Here is a 20,490-nt window from a genome sequence, read left to right on the forward strand (position 1 = left end):
AAATTCAAAACATAACTAATTAGAAGGAAAAGGACTTTATAAATCTGTCTCAGTCACAAAGCATCCCTGCCAGACACTCTTTTTGTCTTTCCTTTACAGTGTTTATCTCTAGATAAAAACTCAAGTGAGAATTCAGACATATCAACTTTTTCAAGGAAGGTATTTGCTGACAAAGAAGGAATATTTTGGATTTTCACTTTACAATCTGAGCTAACTTCCCCATGAATGAAGATCTCAGAGTTGAAGGAATATCCCCCTTTAACCTTTGTGAAAATTTAGAGACAAAGAAGAAAGGAACATAGTCAACTTCTGGCCCTGATTGTAATTCTACTTTGTCTAAGATTTAGTTTAGGCATTTACAAGGTATGGCTAGAAATACAAGATAAACTGTATTCAGAGTCCATCTTACTTAATAATAGAATTTTTTTTAAAAATGTCTAACTTGCAGTGTCTTTCCCTGTGGCCAAGGAATGCTGGGGTCCTGGGAATGCTACTGAGTACACAGGAGGTCGAGACCAAAGGCACGGAGGTGTGGATGAGAAGTGTTACACAGTGTTCAGACAAGAGGAAGCACAGAGATGCAGACTGAACAGACACTAAAAGGCAGATGGGCTCAAACTGCAGTCTTTGAATGCCCTTATAGGGGATGTGGACTTCACTCTATGGTCAAGTTACAATCACCGAAGTCTTTGAGCAGAGACATTTCCTCATTTCCCCCCATTTTTATGATTTAGAATAACTGAATCACCTGTACTATGGATAGATTGGGCAGCTGAATCACAAAATCTTCTTCAGTGTTAGTTTTCCTTACTGTAAGATAAGGGATATCATCTTAGCTTTTTCTTGGGTATATATATATATATATATACACACACACACACACACACACACACACACACACACACACATACACACACACATTTATATACACACATATATTTATATACATATATATATACATATGTATAAAACCATGACTTCCTTTTAAATGCCAACAATTCTCTGTGGCACCCACAAAAACAAATTTTCATGTAAAGTACCCAAACAGCTTCTTTCCTAAAGAATCACAGAAATGAGGCAATGGCCCCACATGATTAAGCACATGGTTCACTGGATGCGTTACTTCGAGTCTTTCCTCAATGCAATGTAAAATAGATGAAAAACTAGTTGAAAGATTTGATAGGCTCTTTCCATATTTCTCAATCAAGAAACAGTAAGCAACATTCAAAGCAGACTTAAACAATAGCAAGGAACATTCTTGTGTTCAGAGGGGACATTTTAAAATTCATATTCAATGTGTAAGACTCTCACTGAAGCACTAAATTAAAAAGGAGCTATAATTTCCCAGGTGCGTCATTTCTGGGAACACCTCCCTTTCTACGAGTTGTCCTAGGACTCCCTTGGCACAGAATAGAGCTTGATTCATGTTATAACTATCAGAAAAGACATGTTGAGTTTTCTAGGTAATAAGAGTATAAGAAGAACTCCCAGGTAGACAAACTCACACTTTGGGTTGTTGTCCTACAAAGCTATGAAATCAAATGGCTCTAGTTTCAGTTGTCTTGGGGATTTGATGTACAAATATAGGTGGATGCCATTTTAAAAAGATAAATAGCCTAATTACAAAATAGTAAAATGTACATGAAGAGACTTCATAATGATGAAGTAAAGATGACAAAGAAGCACATGATAAGATTTTAACATCATTAGCCATTAGGGGAATGCATACTAAAACACAGTGAGATATCAATGCACACTTACAAGAATGGCTAAATTTTTTTACAAAATAGTGACAACACGAAATGCTGGCAAGGTTATGGATGAACATCACATATTGACAGAAATGCAAGCGACACGGTGCAGCCACTCTAGAAGACAGCTTGACAGTTCCCTTAAAAACTAAACATGTAACTACCTTATGACCCAGCAATGGCACTCCTGGGCATTTATCCCAGCAACACAATAAATTATATTCACATAGAAATGGATGCATGAATGTTTACAGCAGCTTTCTCCATAATAGCCAAAAACTAGAAAGTCAGAGATGTCCTTCAACAGATGATTAAACAAACTTTGGTACATCTACACCATGGAGTACTATTCAGCAATAAAACAGGACAAATTCCTGATATACCCAACTACCTAGATAAATTCTCAAGAGAATTAGTCAGTGAAAGATGTCAACCCCAAAAGTTTACATGCTGCAGAATTCCATGAAATGATGAAGTAACAGAAATGGGGAACAGATCAGTGGTTGCCTGTGATCACTTATGGTGAGGAGAAGGGGGTAGGAAATGTGTATAGCTATTAAAATGCAACATGAGGACTCCTCATGGTGATGGAAATGTTCTGCGTTTTGATGGTATCAGTGTAAATATCCTAGATGTGACACTGTACTAGTTTTGCAAGATGCTACCACAGGGGGAACTGAGTAAAGGGCATAGGAGATTTCTATGTATTACTTCTCACAACCGCATGTGAATCTGCAATTGTCTCAACATGAAAAGTTTAATTAAAAGTAAAAAGGCACTGCTTCTCTTAGCCAGCCTTCCTGTACTCCTATGGCTTCTCTCTCTCTGGATTACAATAACTGTTCCTTCTCTTTGCCCCTCCGGGCTTACAGCTGCTAACAGTTTCATACTGTTGCTAGTCTTGGACGTTTCCTCTAACCCCACCCTAACCTTTGTTAATAATACATTTTAAAAAACATTATCCTATCTGTTGCTACCAAAATCTGAATGACTTTATTGTAAATATACTTTTCACCTGGCTTGACCTTGAGCTCCCTGGTGATGTCCTTAGTGAAAGAGAAGTTGTAGTGTCATTGAAAGAGCGTATGAGTGAAGGTCAGGGAGCATCTGCTGAGCATCTCTATGAATCAAGTACAAGGTTAAATGATTTTGCTTGAATTGTTTCGTCAGTCACCTGAGCCAGATATCTTTCTCTTCACATCATGGTGTTTTCTGCCATTACACTGCGATACTTCTAAAGGCCTAGGTTCTAATCTACTATGCCAAAAATCCTTCTGAGTATAAATTCCTTCTCCTTTCAAGCTTTAAAATTGATGTTTCATGACCAATGCTTAAGGGGTTCATCCAAACTCAAGAGCACTTTTCCCCTCTGGTCATTTTTTTTCTATTTCAAAGGTCAATCAGTGTTAGTGTCTCCCCTTCTCTTAAGATGCACTGGGAAAGAAAGTGTGAGGGGTGCACAGCGTGCTGGACTAGAGGTCCTGGGAGACTGGCACTGACTATACGTCCTAGTGTGACATTGAACAAGACAGTTATAACTGCTGATGTTCAGTTTCCTCACCTAAAAATGGTTGGAAAAAAGTAAGATCCCTTTCCATTCTCATATATTATGATTCTATGAAAGAACGTATTTCTTCCTTGTCTTAATCCTCTTTTGGGTTTTACTTTTTAGAATTTTTTCTGTATTTTTGTTCTAGGGACATACTTCTTCATTAATTAAATTTCCTGTTCTGTGGAGCCAATCATTTTTCACCAAAATGCCTTTGCCAAACTCAGAGGAGCAAATATATATAAATCTCTCTTGAATTCTCATTCTGTTGGCAATTTGTTTTCACAAATAAGCAAAATGTAGGACTTAAGTGACACTTTTTATCTGTATAATTTTCTAAGAAAAATTCTTACTATCACTGTTATTTATTTTTCAACTAATCTCTCTGAATTAGAAGTTTAAAAAAAAAAAAAGAGAGAGAGAAAGGCCTGAGAAGCAATGCTGTTTCTGTTGTTTGAAATCCCACCAGGGGTCCCTCGATTTGGCTCATTTTCCCTTTCGAAGATCCTGTGCAACTAACCTGGAACACTTTCCCCAACTTCTGTCCATCCCATACCACATCCGCAAGACGATGCTCTTTGTTTACTGGAGCTGCTTTATGTTCTTTGTATTGTGACTACCTATTTAAAAGAAAAGGAACACGTGTCCTGCGTTGGAGTATTTTGCTTTTGCCTTTAAAAGGCTTATACTTAGTCTGTCAGAAAAGGAAACTCAATCTCATTTTCATCGAGTATATGCTGCAGAAACATGACTCTGATGTGAACCAGAGCTTGAAAATGGAGAAGCAATTGTTGTTGCTAATCAGACACAAATATCACACAGAGACAATTGCTTTTTTCCTGCATGGACAATGCACTCGCTCATTAAATTCAGTCACATTCTCAACACAATCTGATCAGAAGCCATTCTTAGCCTGATCAGATGACTCAGCAGTACTGATGTGTCACACAGGAACACAGTTCTGTCTACTTCTCTCTGAAGCAAGAGGGAGATGAAAAAGAAAGCAGCTATTTACAAAGCATGCAGTAATTGCCAACACTTAGTGAACACTTACTATACACCAGGCACTGTGATAGGTGCTTGACATTTCTTTTTTCCCTTCTAGAGCAAACCTAAGATGTGTAAAATGTTATGTCAACTTTCTTGATAAAGTTAAATAACTTATACACGCTCACACTGTTAAAAATGGCCATAGGCAGCTCAAACCTAGTTCTTTTAGATGACAAAGACTATACACTCTCTCTACCTATAAGATGGTTTGGAACAAAGGTAAAAATCATCCGTTCAACCATTCATTTATTCTGTAGGATATTTACTGAAGACTTACTATACATGTGCCAAATATTATTCTGGGAATGGGGATATACCACTGGGGGAAAAAGAAGTCTGCTATTAAGATGCCTACTTTACAGGGGAAGGAGATAAAGAGTGAATAATCCACATCCATATAATCTTTTAAAATAAAATATATAGCCAATTAGAAGGTGATAAGTGCTATCAAGGGACAAAAAGAGCAGAGTAAGGGGCAGGGGGCAATGTGGGGTGCATGTGTGTGGTGGGTGGAGTCTGAACACAGTTTTCAATTGAGTGATCAGGGTATGCCAAATTGTACGGTAACATATAAACAAATATTTGAAGAAGGGAAGGGAGTTTGGTAGGTAGAAATTGCAGGAAGAGTGCTTGCAAAAAGGGGGATAACTCATGCAGACACAGTAGGTTTGAAGAACACAAACAGCGAGGAGGCCAGTATGTCTGGAGGAGAAGGAGTGATACATAAACATGGAGTTGAGCTTGGAGGAGTAATATGGGAATAGAAGGCACTTGACTTTTACTCTGCTTAAGAGGGGAGCATTGGAAAGTTTGGGGCAAAGAAATGACATTACCTCTCTTTTAGAAAGACTCCCTCTGTCTGCTCTGTGAATAGAATATATTGGGAGCAAAGTGGACATAGGGAGACCTGTGAGAAGGCTTACACAGCATAATAAGTGGTAAAATTCTCGATATTTTGTGAAGGTGAAACAAGTAGAATTTTCACTGAGATCAGATGCTTGTTTGAAAACAAACAAACAAAAAAAGTGAAATTCAGGATTACCTAAGATTTTTCGCCTCAAAAAAATAGAAGGCTAGAACTTTCGTAACTGCACTGATAAAGCCTGCAGACGGAACAAATTTGGGGAGGAAGAGCAGAAGTTCAGTTCTGGAGACACCAAGCGTGAGATGCCCACTGCACACCCAGCTGGTCATGCTGAGCAGGCCGTCGTACCGAGCTCGGTGTGGTGGTGAGGTGTCCCTCTGGTAGCTGGCGGCTCTAGCACGGAGACCAGGTGAGATCATAAGTGAAGAAAACAACAGGACAAAGGACTGGATCTCTGGGACAGCACCACTGTAAGATATCAACAAGAAGACAAGGAACCAGCAAATGAAGGGTGAGAAGCATTGTTGAGGGAGATGAGGTGAGAATGAAGAAAATAATGTCCCATAAGCCAAACAGTGAGAGTGCTTCAAAGAGCAGGGAGTGACCACATTGGGCAAGTGCATGCTCTAAGTCTAAGGCAGCACAGAGACGCAGTTCATCAGAGGGGAGGAGCTCAAGGAACAGAGACTGAGAAGGACTGGGAGAAACACACACATATATTATACACGTATATGACACACATATACATCTATGTATATAAAGTGCCAAGAAGTAAGGTAAGAGTCCTGTTGGAAAAAGTAACATTCAGACAAGAGCTAAAATCATTTAAAATCATTTACATATCAAGAGAAATGGTTCCAAGTTTGATAAGTAAGAACACTAGGGAAGGATATCTTCCACCAGACTGTATCATGGTATAATATGATGTATCACAGATGATACATGGTGTAATATGACAATGTGAGAGTTCAATTTGGGGCTTTTAGGGGAATGATCTGGAAGCCTAAGTGGGACTGGAAGATAGCCACCCCACCTCCAGGACTGGTGGTTTGAGAGTTACAGGAGAAAAAAGAGTCACATTTGAGAGGACTGCAGGGGAAGCAGTGTTCTCAGAGCATCCAGGTTTCCTTCAGAGCAAGAAGATAAAGGAACATTCACAGAACAATCTGAGGACATAGGGAATTTTGCTGATGATCGACTATTAATTCCAGAGGGCACATTGGAAGGGTTTTGGCAACTGGAAGTCATAGGATAATAGGAAATGTGCAAAGTTTATGGAGATTTAAAGTGTGAGAGAAAAAGAGAGACTAGGGCTTCTTTCTATTTATTCTGAGAGTTCAGAACTCCTCCTGCCTCCTGATATACAAGTTGGGGTCACAGGGGTCACACATTTATAACGTTTAAAATGGCTAGACTTGTAACTCTGAAGAGCATCTACCTTTTATGCATTCTCCCCAGTGCTAACAAACCTAAGGCTTGGGGCTATGGAAGTCTTTTCCTCCCTCACCTGGAATCCAGGTTACCAAGAGGTTGAAGGGTCTAAGGATGAAATTCTCCCTCTGGAAATAGGAAGGAATCTACAGATGTCTCTGTGAGCAAGAAAGAGGGGTGTGTGTGTGTGTGTGTGTGTGTCTTGCATTGTGTATGTGCACTCACTGAGAGTATAAAACCAGAAAATATATTCCCCAAAGACTCTATTCTATTCCCCAGGTGATGAGGAATCGTGTGAAAGAAGAGACTTTCTCCTAACAAGACTAAAAGTTAACAGTTTTTTAGCCTTCCAGCCAAAAATAGCTGATAATGATGACTCTTCTTCCTACCCCTATGCCTGCCTCCGATACTCCACAGAGCCTGCCGGGATGCACAGGATGCACACAGCAATGGCTTATGTGCCTGTAAACCTCTTTCTTATTCCTCCTTCTCACTCAGAAAGAGTGTGGGAGACTGGCTTTCTAGCGTGGCCAGTATTTACTTCCTCTGTGCAAGAATTCTGTCACTTACCAAATCACTAGTCCATTCTGGATATCAGAATATTAATTTGAATTCCATACCGTAATGTGCTGGAGACTACAATCACAGACATTTGATCCTTTTATATGTCTCTTAATACACAGGTTACACTGAACCCATCATCAGTTTTCTTGACAGGAACACCAAAGGCTTTCCTCCACTTTCTCCATTTGTATCCAACTGACCTGTACTTTCACCCTCTTCCTTAATCCCTGTGGACACTCAGTCCCCTTCCATCCCTCGGTTATCACTAGAATATTCTCTAAACCTCTTCTGTATGTTGATTTTTCTATACAACAACCTCAGTAATTGTCTGAATTCTCTTCACTTGGACAATAACCCCCCTTCCCAGACGCTTATGATAATACAAGAGGCAACACAATGGTTTCTAGAACTTTGCTCTCTTTAAAAACAGTAGCCAGTGATGGGTACTTTCAATTCACAGAATCAGTACAGTGGGGAAAGTACTTGTCTTGAACTCCCAAGATACGAATACAAAACCCACTTCTTTGGGTTCAAAAGGAGCAAGGTAGTAGGATGTAAGAAGTACTGTACAAATTTTAACATGTTGTATAAAAGTTAAATTATCTTTTCTTTTTGAGTCAGAAGCTGTAATATATAGAGAATCAGCCCACTTACCTCCCACAGTTTCTACCCAGCTGCCAATACTGAAACTGTTCTTGTCCTTTCTGTCCTTACCTTTGGCAAGTTTGTTAATTTTTCTGAGTATGAACTCATTCTTCCCCAACAGTAAAATTGATTATATATACACACAATGTGTGTGAGAGAGAGAAAGAGGGAGAGAGAGAGAGAGAGAAATATACCCCACTACTTCCGGTGCCACTCACCCAGGGTAAGCAGGAGGCCATGAGCTCTGTTCAGGCTGGATTTCAAGGACCCTTGCTGGGCATGGAGGTCTATGGACCCTCGCTTGGCACATGTCTGTGAATGTCTGAAGGTCATAGCAGAACAAGATTCCAAGTTTGGGATGACAGAAGGCCCAGAACATAAGGTTTAGTTTGAATATAGATTTGTCAAAGACTAAGAATTAGATTCAAAGCAAAGGGCTGGCTCTACAGAATCAGCCTGGTGAAATAAACAGGCTCGGGGAGCAGATCATAAAACAATGCCTGGAAGCCCAAGCGGGGTTCTAAATCGACTCAAAGTGGGAGGGATGCCACATGTGTTCAGCCAAGGGGAAAGACACACCACCCTGGGCCCAGTTAGAGGAGGACTGCCGATCGAACCAGATGTGTCCCAGACAGTTTACACCTCCAAAAGGCTGACTGTCACAAGCGCAGAAACACCAGATCCATTTGATGACTGGTGAGGAATAACAAGCCTGCCTTCCCAGCCCTAGGAGAGAAACAAAATGATCTTTTTCCATCATTTGGAATAATGTGAAAACTGACTTGAAAGATTTTTCTTTTAAACATTACCGCTGGTGTGATATAAATACATATGGTGTTTCACGGCACAGTCAGGATGTGAAGGATGCTGTGGAGGCTGCTCCTTCTCTGAAGTGCACTCTGCAGAGGGCTGTCACTCCTGCGGCAGAGAAGGGCGGGTGGCTCCCTAAGCAGCACTCGTGATGGGTCTCTTTGTGCCGTTGGTCTTGTGCCCACTGGTCCTCCTGTGGTTGAGTGAAACCCAAAGGGAGTGACGGGGCAGAAGCAGCTAAGGAATTAAAGGTCTTTTTCTCCTACATCTCAGAATGGTCAAAGTGTGCAAAGGTCCGAGGGGTTCTTAGATACACATTTTCTCAGCCCAGGCAGGACTTAAGGGAGCCAGAGACCAGGGGCAGCCTCATCTCATTTTCTCCATGTGTCTGACAAATATTGACCTACTTTTTTGTGCCATGAGATGAAACAACATGTGATACACACAGCTAATTAGTTGGAGGAAATCTAGACTGTCCATCTATTATAAAAGGATGACTCTCAGCATCTAACAGCGGGTAGCAGGTAGTCTGACCATGTGGAAAGAATACAGAATCTATAACGATTTAAGTACTGGGTTTACATGCAGAGTCTACTAGCTAAGGGGAGTTTGTTTTATTCAACCCTCCTAAGTTTCTGTTTTCTCATCTGTAAAATGGAGACAGCAACTGCCCATTCTGGAAACTTCTGACAGGGTTAAAAACAAATTGCTTGGTCCAGTACTTGGTGTGATGTACATGCTCAACAAAAGCTATTTCCATTCCCTGCCCTTCGCTCACCACGATCATGGCTGTACGTGAATACGATTTCTTCATTTATAAGCCCAAAAGACTCTCCAAATGAGAAAAGGACTCTGAACTCAGTGTTTCCCATATTAAGAAACAGTGCCTCTGACTTTGCTTAGAATGTCTACTGTTGCTTCCTTCTACTAAAATATGACTCACATTAATATATATAAAATAATTAAACAACAGGACCTACTGTATAGCACATGGAACTATATTTAATATCTTGTAATAAGCTATAATGGAAAGAATCTGAAAATATGTATATGTATGTATGTACATGTATGTACGTGAATTGCTTTCCTGCACACCTGAAACTAACGTTATAAGTCAACTATACTCCAATAAAGAACAAAATTTTTTAAAAAATTTAAAAAAGTATGGTTTAGTTTCCAGATAAAATTAAATCAGATCCTCCTCTATAAAACATTCCTCACTTCCATCCTCAATCTCCAATGAATTATTTCTTCCTCTATAGCCCATGGTGTTTGCTTCTGTACACAGAAAACAAGGTGGTTTCTGATTCCACCTTGCTCTGCACTAGATATAGTTCATGTTTGTTTTCATTAGGGCATTCCAGCTTCCTTAAGTGGCCTTTTGGGATGACTTTTTGAACTACTGCTCCTCTTAAACCTGATCCTATGCCTGGTAACAATCATCTGTACTTATTATTAAAACGGACTATATTCTAAGAAGGGTTCTAAGTGTTTTATTCCTCACAATGACTCAAGGAGATGGGTCGTGCTCTGGGTCATCCTGATTTTACAGATGAGGAAATTGAGGTTCTTAAAGGGTAAGTCAGTTGTCCATGACCACGCGGCTGAAGGGCTGTGGAGTCAGCATCAAACTCAGGCAGACTGCTTCCAGAGCCAAGCTCGTAACCACTCCTGGTGACACAGCATGTTGACTTAGAACACAGGCCATCTCCTCCCCTCTCTGTCAGACTGCAACTGAGACTCGCAGGTAGAGTGACAGCTCAGGAACATGAGTGCAGAGCAGAGAATGTGTCTTTCAGAACTGAGTGCATCAGCAGAGGTATTTAAATTAAACTGTCATGTTCCCTCCCACACAGCGCAGGGATGTGAGTCATCCTTCAGGAGCAGCAGGAGGCTGCGGTAAACCACTTCGTGCAGCACTCGTATGGATGGTACATCCCAGCCCTAATCTGCGTCTCACCGCAAATCAAGGTGGAGACCGTCTGTGCTGGGAGACAAATGATGTCAAACATCTGCTGAAAAACACGTCTACAGATTGTAACGAGCCAAGCTTACAAACAAGCACAGACACAGACACCCCAATTACCTTGTGGTGAGAACCTCATGGGTCTCAGCTGGGTTCTTCCTGATAGCAAGGAAGTTCTGCAAGATATCATCTAGGCAGGGTGAGTGGGCAGCATGGAGAAAGAGGGGCCAAAACGAGCAGACCTGAAAGGAACCTTCACTAAGTTCCAGGGACTATGCACCCTGTCAAGTGGTTTATAGGTGTTATTCTCTCTCTCTCTCTCTCATATACGTGTGTGCATTTGTGAGCATATATATATATATATATGTATATGTATATATGTATATATATGTGTGTGTGTGTATATATATAAAACATTTTAATTTTCCCACTACTTGAGAAATCCAGTCAGTGAATTTACAGCGAAGATTCTTGATGAAAACTGAGTGACCACCAGGGCCTGAGAAACTCAAGCCCTAAGCTCCAATGCAGTTCTGTCTTTAGTGTGTATATATTTACATCAGTTTTTCTGTTGAGATAAATGAGACTCAGAAAGGCTTAAAAATGTGCCACAGTAAGGTGGGCCGAACCAGACGAGGATTTAGACTCAAGTTCTCTCCCTGCCTCACTTTGATCTCAGACAAATAAAGTAGGGCCTTATAAGCCAGGAGTTGGAAATGATTTTTAGTGCCATGGGAAAGTACTGGTTTGAATAGAAAAGGTGCAGAGTGTACAACTTATGTTTACTGCTACTATATAGAAAGTAAACAATGGGGGAGGTCAAGGGTGAAAGCAAAAACACCCGTTGGGAGACATCCGAAATAATCTAGGTAAGAGATTGTGGTAGAATATTCTAGGTTGTAGCAGCTGGGGTGGTGATGTTACAAAGAGAATATATTTAACAGAATGAAAAACCCAGCGCTGGCAATTACATAATCAGGGAGATTACAGGAGATAGTTAAATCAATGACTTTCTCAGTTTCCTCTCAAACTATATAATAGTGCTATGGGGAGGAAGTTCTTCTTAGGCAACTATGAATCAGGCTCCTCCATTTAAGTAAGTCAGCTGATGCTCTAAAAAGGTAGAGAATTATCAATTAAATATCTCAGAAGGAAACTGGAAGGATGAGCTGCAGGTACCTCAAACATGTATTGATTAATTTATTCTTGCAAGGAATATTGTTGCACCCCGACTATGTAAAAGACACATTTTGGTACAGGGAATATGGTGATGAAAAAGGTCATAGAAATTTTCTTCCATCATGAAGCATTTTACTTCTTACAGGAGGACAGGTAAACATGTGTAATCTGGAAAAATAAGATACTCTTTCATATAGTAGTAAGTATACAGAATACAAAGCAGGCCATGGGATAGAGAATGGTGGATGTGGTGGGGGGAACCAGACAGTAGAAGAGGTATCTGAGCAGAGACATGAATAAATAGAGAAATCTAGACATGTGTTGGTCAAATGACGCAATTATGCATATCAATTAATTGCCCATTTTTAGTGCATGGCGGGCAGCAGCAAAATTATTTTGAAGGATGGAATGTTTTCCCATGAGAATCATGCTATTATTCCCACGTGGGAAATAATGTGAGAGAAATGGATCTTAACAAGAAATTTTGGTCTTTACATCTTTGCGCTAAATATTTTCCAAGGACAAGTGCTTTATACTTTGCTAGACTACACCCGTGATCTTCTAGATAGTGTGCATATGTTCACAAAGAGACCTGAATCTCCTCTTACAACTGTTTTTATTTGTTGAAAACACACAACATCTGGACATATGAGACATGTCCCATCATATTTGGAACCAGATCTGAACGAATACTAAGATTTTTTAAATCCTTGAAGGAGCTATTAAAAAGCAATTGGGTTTTTACAGCTGGTATTCAAAGTTAACAGATAAGCAGTTTGAAAGAGGGAGTGCTGTTGAAAAATGGAAAATAATAGTGTAGGAATAAGAAGGTCTGGACTTGGTTTTCCCCCCTCACTGGTTGTACAGACTTAAAAATGTCACTGAACCTCTCTGATTACCCACATCCTCATCTTTTAAAGGAAAATAATAGGCTAACACCTCAAAAATTCTTCCTATCTCTAAAATTTTAGGAAAATATTACTTGTTTTCCACAAACTCAGAACCTATCCTTTCCCTTTTTCTTACCCACAGTCTGTTCGTGCTGTTTCTCTATTTTCATTACAAAGGCCTATTACTTTTTGAACGGCTTCTTTGAAATGAATAAATAAAGTCAATTCAAATCACAAGGTTAGCGTCTTTAAAATGTTCTTCTCTACAGTAAATTGAATGTATGGTTTTTATGCACTAGACACATTTCCCTCCTCATATTTAGAAATCCTTTTATGTTTTGTGGCCTCTCAAGCATTTTAAAAACCATTCATTCAAAGTGGGACTGTTCTGGCTTGTCTCATCTTTCCAAGAATATAGTTATTCTAGAAGGCTTTGATTTAATTCACAGGGATTTCCAGATCTATTCAGCAAAACTCAATAATGTCTTTTCCTTAGAGAATTTTTAGAGTAAAGATGTAAAGCCCAATGTCCCTCATGAAGATTCATTTCTCTCATATTATTTCCCACAAGGGAATAATAGCATAATTCTCAAGGGAAAATATTCCATCCTTTAATGTAATTCTGCTGCTTCTCCACGTGCACTAAAGACAGCCACTTAACTGATATGCATATCAAAGAGGAACAGTGGTGGAATTCTGAACTCAGGGTCAAAATAAATAGTCTTACTCTTTTACATACTCATTTGTGAATTTGAAAGACTTGGTTTATTTAACTTTCATATGAAAGGAATAAAAAAATAGTAATAACAAGCATTGAGTTCTTTCCACATAGTAGGCTCTGTGATAAGCAAGTTATGTGTACCATCTCATTTAGTTTTCATAACACGGCTATGTTACTATCCTCTTTTCAAAAACAAAGATCTAAAGTTTTGAAGAAAAGGAATGTTCAAGGTCACAGAGACTCAGTCTTCACATGGCTGTTGGATTGTAAAATCTGTTTTAACACCTCTATATAAATGGCGATTTCTATGCTCACAAATTAGAAACAGCATGCTAATGTACAATAAATTGTACTTTAAAAACTATTATGCCCTGTTCAGATATGAAGGATGGAGATGATAAAGATAAAGCTGAGAAGAATGATGATGCTGTTGAAGTTGTCAGCCGTCAAAATTAACCCTCTGGGGGAAAATTGTGTTTACAGAATTTGGCAATCTCTTCAATTTATAGTAATATCTGCTGCCCCCATGTGGTAAACTGTATGACTATCCTCTGCTCAGTGCTCTGCTAGTTAAAATATTCCTGTGTTCCATGATTCTTTCTGTTTACTCTGGAAGGGAAGTAGATAGTGAGGAATCATGATTATGGTTAGATGGAGCTTAATGACTGGTATGTGTTCATGTGTGAATCTGGGCATGTTTGTTGACTCTCTAATTAACAAGAAAAAAAAAAGAGAACTTATTGAAAAGATATAGTGGAGGACTTTCCAATGCAGAAGAGAAGCCATGAAACAAATCCCACTGGAAAAGTCTAGAAAGTCTTAGTAACAAGATCTGTTCTATTATCTCTTGTAGGCACCAATACCAAACTCCAACCATTAACTCCTTCTTGCCTTGGCCAGATCAATTATCAGAGTCCTGGACAAGAGGATCCAACTGATAAAACCGAGGTTAAGGTCCAACCTCTTCAAAGTGCTAGTTGGAGAAAGGACCAGTAGAGCAGAAGAGACCCCCAGTGTAGCTGTTGACTTTGTAGTGGTATCATGGGACATCTTAATTTACTATAAAGTAAAGAAGGATAAAATTTCCCTAGAGCATATTTAACTGACGTCAGAATGGAAAATTTAATATTGGGCAACCAAAACCCACAAATGCCCATTAAATGTATTATGTTACTAGTTACTTGTACTTCATTTAAAAATAATAGTTGCAGAATCCTAATGCTTTGGCATAGTGGTATAAGAATAGGGCTCTAATAGTGTGATAACAGGAACTAGGAACGTCACTAACTTCATTTGCAGGGGTTTACCTGAATGGAACTGAAGGGTAGTTGAACCCACAACAACTGTATCCAAATATCTGAGTACCTGTTTTCAAGTGAATTTTTTTTCTAGTCAGATTTCACATAATTCATCATATTCCCAAAGGAATCTGTGCTATAATTCATCCCCCAAAGTGTAAAATATATAATATATTGTGAGTCATGTAAACTTTAAACTATTCAATGAATGACAATTTCTGACCTCAAGAAGTTCACAGCCTCATAATCTCTTTGAGGAAAGAGATACATACAGAAAGATTGCCACACAATATGATAAAAGTTTTTTGATAAATATTATAGAAGGAAAGATTTCTACTTGTGTATGGAATGTAGTCACTGGTATCAGACTGGTGCATGCACCTACAGACAAAAGGAAAGTTGAACAAGATACAGAGATTGCTTTTCAAGTGTGATGAAGAGGCAGCAACATGAAAAAGACTGACCAAGATTCAGTAGAGGAAGAACTTCAGAAAGAGAAACTTCTGAAACTACTTTTACCTTGGGAATGTAATGATTCTGGCTACGAGTAGGAGGCCAAGGATCTAAGAGTTAGAACCCAGAAGTTTTTTGCTGTGTAACAAAAAGAAATAATAGAATTTTGGCAGATATTAAAAAGATCAGAAGCACATGGCTAATTATCACCTTAGTATATTTGCTAACCTCTAGCTTTGTTGTGGGAGGAAAGCCACTACCTAAGCAGAAAAACAGAACAGAGAAAAGTTAGAGTTTCTGATCTGTCAAAGGACTTGGTTCCAGAGAATATGGCAGGTTCTTAGCCAAAATCCTAGAAATACAAGAGGAAAACCAAAGTTGACACAGTCTTAAGAGGGTTTCAATCTAAACTTGACTCAGCACCACTCAAGATTTGATTAAAATAATCAATCACCACCCTATCTGCCTAGCATGGGAATGGGTGAACTCACTCTTGAGATCATCTGCAACCTCTACAGTTTTTGGACTACTATCTGGCATTCAATTAAAAAAAAAAAATTACTATGCACACCAACAGACAGAAACGCAGGACTAAAACCAGGAGAAAAAAGAAGCGATAAATGTAGACTCATAGGTGACCAAGATATTGGAGTTAATTGACGAGGACTTTAAAATCGTATGTTTCAGAAAATCAAGGAAAAGATGGGAAATAGATGAAGAAATGAATAATTACACCAGAGAATTTTAATCCTTAAAGAAGAATTAAATGGATAGTCTAGAACTGATGAATAATACCTAAAGTTTTAAATTTATTAGATATTTTAATATGAAATATGATTAATTAGTTCCAGGATAATTGAATTAAAAGTTAGGTTAACATTACATAATCCAAACTTATAAAATAAAAATAAAGAAAAATTTAGAGACCCATGAAACTTAAGAATGCATCTACTATGCATGTAATTGGAGCCCCTGGAGGACAGTACAGAAGGCAGTGGGTCAGAAATAATGTTTGAAGAGATAATGGCCAAGAATTTTTCAAAAATTATGACACACATCAATGTAAAAATTCAAGAAGCTCTGAAAACCCCAAAGTAAATGGATACAAAAATAATAAACAAAAACCAAAAATGAAACAAAATCTAACCCATAGGCACATCATAACAGGTCTGCTAAAAATCCAAGACAAAGAATAAATCTTCAAAGCTGGAAAAAAAAAAAAAAAAAAGATGAATTACCATCAAAAGAGCAAGGAATGAGACTGATAGTTGACCTCCCAATAGAGATGACAGAGGCCCTAAAAATAAAAACAAACAATAAATGAATATTTTAAAAGAGGCAAGCTTTGGTAATATTTGTAGATAGTGGTTTTATCATGTAGAGTTGACTAAATTCCAATACATACAAAACCCACAAAGATTTTGAAAAGTGGTATTGGCAAAAACATCCCTAGTTTGCATTAAAAAGACTAAAAACTTTCAAGTTCAGACAACATTTTCTGGCCTAAAAATTTCTATAGCCAGCAAACAGCTTAAGAAACCATCTAGGTCTCTAAGAATTATATATTCTATAATGTCTCTTTAGAAATGAACAACAAAAATGGGGGGAAATAAGGGTCCAAGAGTCATGGAGACCAACATATCTGGAAACCATTCCAATGAGCAGATCCACAGCTCAATCAGAAAACAGTCTATGTCCCAAGGATAGCTAAATGTATCAACATTTGTCCAGTGAAATTCCAGAATTTCTGAGAAACAGTAATTGTTATATTTTCCCTATTCATCACTTTTCTAAATGAGAATGTTTATTAGTTTATTCTGTCCCTGGGTTAGGCATGTATAAGGCTGACTTGCATTTTTTCCCTCTCTAAAGACAGCAAACAGGAGGGGGAAATACTCACCTAACATAAGCATAAAATTCTGGTCTCTGAGCCTAATGCCAGGGTCAGATAAGACTTTGGGAGTGTCTTGGGGGATCAGTAAATTTTGTGTATTAGAGGGATATAAATAAATGTCATTAAGAGAGAAAATTGAGATAGGCTGTGTTGTTCTCCCCAGTTTTTCACTATTCCTCACATCCACATATTAAGTGATTTTGCAGTACTCTGTAAACTAATAAACTAAAGATGAGGCACATATTCATGTTGGGCTTGGCTGTGTGACTTAATCTGGCCAATAAAATGTGAACAGAAGTGACATTATGCTAATTCTCAACCAAGACTGGAAGAACAAGATATGTTTCCACCCATTTCTCTTGCATTTCTTCATTTGCCATAAGAAGAAAATGTCCTTGTTAGCCCACTAATCCAATAAGGATGAGAAATACGTATAACCAACCTTTAGCAACTGGAAACTCAAACTCATGTAGTGAATATAAGTTATTCAACCACTGCTGAGTGGCAGTATCCACTAAAATTTATCATTTGTATATCTAGCACTTCTATTCCATGGTCTAGACTCCAAAGAAATACATATGTATATACGTATGGGTGGATGTATGGATGGATACGCAAGGCAACTGATAAAATCTCACAAGCACAAATGTTGAAAAAAAGAAGCCGTACCCAGGACAATAATATATGATTCCAAAAAGCTTAAAAGAGGCCAAACTAATCTAAGATAACAGATATCAGGGTAGTTATTAGCACTGGGGAGAAGTGACCTTAGATGAAATAAGGAGCTGTATGTTTGCTAATAATGCACTGTTTTTTTTGATCTGGGACCTGATTTCTGGGTGTTTATTTTGTGAAAATTCATCAAGTTGCAGACCCATAATTTATGTCTTTTCTGTATGTATGCTATTCATAAACAAAACACATTAAAAATGATGTGGAAAGATTAATGGAGGACAATCTATTTTTCTTTTACATGCTACCTCTCCTTTTATTGCCAAAAAAGTATTATTATCTTGTAATTTAAAAATAAAATTAATTAGAAAGTCCTATTTATTTATTCTTGGGTGAAGCAAAGAAACTGAGTCAAATACACATAGATTACATTTATATTGAGCTATGTAGATAAGTAGGTATGTATCTGGTGCGGAGAGGGTAAAAAGTGGGAAAAAAAAACTTCAGAAAGAGGGGCAGTGTTAGGAAAAACAGAAAAATTACAAAATATAAATTACATTGAATACATTCAAGGTGTTTTGTTGCAGTTAATAGCTTGAGTTATACCCACCCTGAATATACCAGGCACTTAATAATTTCACAAATAGATTAATCCACAGTAAGTAGAAGATAAATATCAAAAGTGTTATTTGGCCAGTGTGGACTTCCTGCTTTCTTAGACAATGAGATTTCCCTGCATGTGGGTTCATCACCAGTTGTGGGTTCTGGCCAGCAGAAGTCCCACCAAAATGGAATGAATTACTCAAGACTCTGTAGAAAAGTCAAGAGAGCGAGAGGGAGTCGGAAGCCATCTCCACGAGCCTCTCAAACGCCCCCACATTTATTGTGTACAATCAAAGAAGAAATCACTGACAGTTGTGTGATGGAATGCAGGAATTTAGGGAAAGACAGGGTGGGATCTAGACTGTAGAGTCTGGCTCAATGTCAGAAGACCCTTTATGTTTTGGTAAGTCATGTTGATGTTGACATCAGCGAGCCTTACAGCTTATCAGGGATGAACGTCTGAGAAGAAGCTGCTTAACATTTTTCTTGGACTCAAGGCGGCTGTGCCTGTCCTTAGGTTGCCCCCCTCTGCGGGTCTTACCCGTCAGTGGCTAACCAGCCTTCTCACCTCTGAGTCTGCAGCTTTTTATAACTTGTTTACCATTCCAGCCCAAGGCTCATTCCTTTGGGGGCCTACAGTTTACCTTTAGGGAAGTCATGGGAAGAGGGGAGCAAGATACATTCTTATAGATATGTTAAAGCAGACCACCAGCCCAGCCAGTTCCTTGCTTTGGGGATAGAAGATTAACAGCAGGCACGCCCACCGTTTATAGCCGAGGGCCTGGGTCGTTGCTTTGCAAGGAGCAGAGTGCTATCTAAAACCTCAACTATGCAAGCAAGGCAGTTACTAAGTACATTTGCTCTTCTTTAAGGAGACAAGCGGCTGGGGTCTGTTACAATTTGTTAACCCAATCATGGACTCCCACACCTGCAGCTTTTAAACTGATCACAGCTTTGCTTCAGAAAACTACCTCTGCCAGCATAGAGACCAGAGATACACCAGTTAGAAAAACTTGTAAATTTTCAAGGCAAGAAATAATCAAAGCCTAAACTTGGTCCACAGAAGGTAATTTCAATAGTAGTTCTTGTGGTCACATTCCTAACACCACACTACGTAAGCCTCTGGGCAACTCCACTTCCTCACAGGAATAAACTTTACTAATAATTGATTAGAAAATAGAAATAAGAAATAAAGTCCCTTTTTACACTGCAGTCACCATAATGTTGTGTAATAACCAGACAGACTCAGAGCCCACATGTAGAGTCAAAAATGCCTTCTCTCTCACCACTGTCTTACCCTCTCCAGTTTCTGCCACTGTGCTCTTCAGAATAGAGTTCACTCTCCCATGGAATACACGTCCTACCATTAAGACTATGGGTCACAAAAGCCTGTGGATATGACCTACAGCAATAAAATCCCAGTTTTATCCCAGGGCATCCCTTTGAAACACTTTTTTTTTCCAAGTAGAAAAGAGATTATATCTTCTCTCTCCCTCCAAAATGCAGCTTATCCTAGCGTTTTACTTATGTCCTTTCTATAGCGCATGAAAATTTCTGGAGAGATTAATATTGTCTGTTTACTTCTCTTATGGTATAAGGCAGGTTGGTAAATTCTGTTGGGTACATAGAAATCCACCTATGGATTTTTCTCTGGTCAGTTATAGACACACAGTGCATAAAAGAAAACTACAGAAGCATAGAATTGAAAGCTTAAAAGGACTTAGAGACTATCTAATCCAACACTTATTTCACAGATGTGGAAAGTCAAGAATGGCTTTTTTTATTTGTCCCAAATCACTTTCCCAGAGCATCTTAGGCAGGAAACGGGTCTCTAGAATCTTGGCGTTAGAAATATTTTTGGAAAATAATTTAACTAGACACTGAATGTTCTCAGATTCTTGCATTACAAAGATCTAAGCTATGACTTTTCTTTGCCTGCCAGCATACATACACACACACACACACATATATGAATGACATATAGATATATATGAATGATTGCTTCACCTATGCATGACATTAATTTTGTTGGCACATTTGTTTATGGAGTTTGGCATGGCAACACTTGTGAATAATAAAATTAAAATACTTGGATTTATAAATATCTATACCTATATGCAAACAAATATCACATTCAATTAAGTGAAGC

This window comes from Camelus ferus, chromosome 10 (genome assembly GCF_009834535.1).
Source record: "Camelus ferus isolate YT-003-E chromosome 10, BCGSAC_Cfer_1.0, whole genome shotgun sequence".
NCBI classification, from domain to species: Eukaryota; Metazoa; Chordata; class Mammalia; order Artiodactyla; family Camelidae; genus Camelus; species Camelus ferus.